Source organism: Gymnoscopelus braueri (genome assembly GCF_963280865.1).
Source record: "Gymnoscopelus braueri genome assembly, chromosome: 15".
NCBI lineage: Eukaryota > Metazoa > Chordata > Actinopteri > Myctophiformes > Myctophidae > Gymnoscopelus > Gymnoscopelus braueri.
The window spans coordinates 8,750,482-8,754,505 of record NC_137620.1 but is presented as its reverse complement, the minus strand read 5'-3'; the positions used below and the strand labels follow the sequence as shown (position 1 = coordinate 8,754,505).

Genomic DNA, 4,024 nt, shown 5'->3' with positions numbered 1-4,024 from the left:
CCTTTGGCCAATGGTTGTGAGTTTCATTTCTCTTTGGTTTTTCATGACCCTCTACCATACTGCCGAGTTTGTAGTGTAGATAGTGTAGACTGTGTAGGTAGTGAGATAGCGGCAATAGAAGAAGAAGAATAAAACTACCAAATACAAAAGGGTGCCTTCGCACTAAGCGCTTGGCCCCACGACCTCACAACCCTACACATAGTGAGGGAGTATCACTGATGTTGCATTCATCACAACATGACTTCATGGTTTGGAAAGCTGGTCTATTATAGAGCTATTTAGTGGCCTTTAATGTCCAATAATATTTGTCTTTCAATAAATTATGATAATTATAATATATAATTGAAAGAACAAATACATGACAAGACACATACAAAATACAAAACAAAATGTTCAAGGCTTTCAAGAGCCTTAAAGGGATAGTTCACCCCAAAATGACTTTTGTTCTATCAATTACACACCCCATGGAGACTTGAATTCATGGAGAGTTTTTTTGTTTTTGTCGCATTTCTAAGCCAATAATTTGATGACCGGCGGGGGCTCCAGTTAGCCTGGTAAACCCCCCTCCGGAAATCTCATTTGTATTTGATTTCACCACTGAAATCAAATAAAATGAGATTTCCGGAGGGGGGGTTTACCAGGCTAGGCTCCAGTAGGAGACTCAAAGTGTCAACTTTGAGTCTCCTACGCATGCGCGTCAATCCCGGGGGGGACGGGGGGTTTTGTCCCCCCCTAGCTTCAGATTGGACCCCCCCAAGTCAGATTGGACCCCCCCCCAAGTAATTTAGGATAATTCAAAAATACTTTTTTAATTTAAGTTAATAGAATCCAAACCCGCTTTTGAAATCATGACATGCACTAATAAACACTAATTTATCCCCCCCCCCCCCCCCCCGTGTAAATCCCAAAATGGTTTGGTCCAACGCACGGCATTCTTCCTCACTGCACACGGTGAAAACACTCGCCCCAAAACACACTCGCCCCTATTTCTTTCGCCGTTCGAGGCCGCCGGATATACCCGGGGCGAGTGTGTTTTGGGACGATGCGTTCTTGTATTGTAAACAGTGACACCGGCCACACAGCAACATCCAACATGTGGTTTTTCACGGTTTGTTTACAAGTAGAATTTGGGGAAAGAGCTCAACAACATAACGAGACACGAGAGGATACAAGAGCTGTGCTAGCTGCAAAGTGTGCAGATTTAAGCAAGTATTTTAAAACAGTGAAAGCTACTGAGGAAAAAGAAACAGAGAGTGATAGACCCCCGCCACGACTCAAACTAATGGGAGTTTATCATCAAATCCAAGGATTCGTAGTGTATAATTATAAACAAACAACCTCCTGGTGCTTCCAAGTTGGGGGGTAGTTTGACCAAAACCAAAGGTATTGAAGAGGAGGATATGGAGAATGTTACGGTCATCAGAGATCAAAGGATTTAGCAGCTGCCATTCTGATAATGTTAGGAGAATGGACTGACCAAAACCGAAGTGAAGAGGAGGACACGGAGAATGTCGGTCATCAGTGATCAAAGGATTTTTTTGGGATAATGTTAGGAGCAATGCAATGGACCTGGACCAGCCCAGGCAACAGTGACACTACGACCAGGTAGGGTCCAGTGTTTCCAAATGGACTGCAGTCTGCACAGAACCCTATCCATCAGATCCAAAGTACCATGTATTATGCAAGTACTGTACATACATAATGAAGTTGACCAAAGTTTCTCAGCTTCATTATATTTGTTATTAGTGTCTGTCTATCCTGAAACAAACCAACTTCAAGTGCGGCTGCCTGGTGATGAGTAAATTTACTAAGTTAATATAAAGCAAACTTCATGTTCTGAACAAAACTCACAAGCCTCTGTGCCAAACCTTCTATTCGTTATACTTTAGTTTACAGTAGCTATTGATAATCGTAGATGGTTGATGCTCAATTCCTCTGCTCTGCTCATTATTTGAAACAGCCAGTGGGTAAAATAAAATTTATATTACTCCTACTTGGCAGTTGGCTGTGCCTCGGCCTGTGTTTTGCCTTGAGGTGATCAGGGCTACTCATCCCCAAGTAATTTAGAATAATAAAAAATTAATGTTAAAATAGTATTTTTATATTAAATCAGTCAAATTAGGCAAAATAACATAACCCTAACCTAACCCTAAAACCGCCATATAACCAACATTTTTACATTAGTATAAACCCATTTTGTTTGAATATTTTATTAGGCAGAAATTGTTTTTTGTGATAATTAATTGGTAAAATCAGGCAAAAATATGAATTAAATAACATAACCCTAACCTAACTCCTAATCCTAACCCTAAAACCAAAATAAAGAAACCAAAAACTGGAAAAAAAAAAGAACCCAATCCGCCCAGAACCGCGATAAAAACGAGCCCAATCCGCCCCTACGGAGACATTAACATCTTTCCGCCGTTCATCAAATTATTGGCTTAGGAATGAAACAAAAAAAAATAAGTCCTTTTTTAGTCCATGAGCCAGAGCCCAAAAATTGAGCAATGATTATCGAAAGAGTGGGCAAAACCATACCTATATTAAATTGTTTATAGGGTCAATATAAGTAAATAAATATATGATAACCTTTCCACAGGAGCAGCTTTTTCATATTTATCACACATTTTGTTATTTTCCCCATACGTACATGACAGGTGAAAAAATTACAACATTTTAAAAATTGTTTAAAAAAAGTTATCATAATGAAACTTCCCCAGTTGATTACTTACATGAAGACAATGATTTATCGTATTACAAGTTTTCTGAAATTGTATATTTAAATATGCAAATTAGGCATTTAGTCCATGAGCCAGGCTGCCAGAGCCCCAAAATTGAGCCAGATTTTGAATATTCCCTCGTTAAAAACCTTTGACTCCAACATCTTAACAAAATGAAATAAAAATGTTAACTCTGTCTTTGTCCAATGTTCCAATGTTGATTCTGGAAAGTTATGTAAATTCGGGCATATTTTCCTAATGCCTAATTTGCATATTTAAATATACAATTTCAGAAAACTTGTAATACGATAAATCATTGTCTTCATGTAAGTAATCAACTGGGGACGTTTCATTATGATAACTATTTTTTACATTTTGTCATTTTTCACCTGTCATGTACGTATGGGGAAAATAACAAAATGTGTGATAAATATGAAAAAGCTGCTCCTGTGGAAAGGTTATTATATATTTATTTACTTATATTGACCCTTTAATATAGGTATGGTTTTGCCCACTCTTTCGATAATGAAATGGACTATTTTGGGTGAACTATCCCTTTAATACAATATCTACCATAATCTGCAATGCAAGATGGCCTCATAGGTTTAGTGTAAAGTCTGAACGCAAGGCACTATGCTTATCAGGAGCATAGGAGTTCAGTTTAGAGGTGAATGCTCCAGGAGGATGTTGTGGAGGTTAAATAAATGTTTTGTTTAATTTATGAGTGTGACCCTCTTCTCTTTGACAGTTTATTGGGACAAAGCACCAGAGTTGTCTGAGTGTGGTGGTAACTTTCCACCACTGAAGACATTGTAATAAAATGCATGGCTATGAAACTTGACTTACAGAGATAGAATGGGACAGCAACGTTGAGGAGAGCTAGAACAGCACAAAGCAATCCAACACCGACTCCAACCCGCTTGTACCGTCTTACGTCTGGAGAACACACACACACACACACACACACACACACACACACACACACACACACACACACACACACACACACACACACACACACACACACACACACACACACACACACACACACACAGAGATATACGTAAGAGTGAGACCAGTAAAATCTTTGAACCTCTTGTTTAAAAAGTATTTTTTTTTGTGATTTGTCGTTATAGTAACATCTCTTACCAGACTGCAGTTTCTTCCACAGATCTTTCTCCTGAGCTGTAGGCTTAATCGTGTTCTCAATAGTTTCGTAGATTATGTTGTCTTGGAGCTCAATATTGTCAAAACGTCCATCTACAGCCATACCGCTATAACTTGAATTCTTCTCGCGAGTTTGT

The 4,024-nt window shown here is 38.7% G+C and overlaps 1 long non-coding RNA gene across 1 annotated transcript in view; it reads right to left on the bottom strand.

The window, feature by feature from the left end:
• The window catches only part of LOC308101772, a 6,459-nt gene extending 2,802 nt beyond the window's left edge, over positions 1–3,657 (bottom strand). The window contains exon 1 of the long non-coding RNA XR_013934560.1: positions 3,567–3,657. This is a non-coding gene — a long non-coding RNA (uncharacterized lncRNA). The remainder of the gene's footprint in view (positions 1–3,566) is intronic.
• Positions 3,658–4,024: the final 367 nt, after the last annotated feature.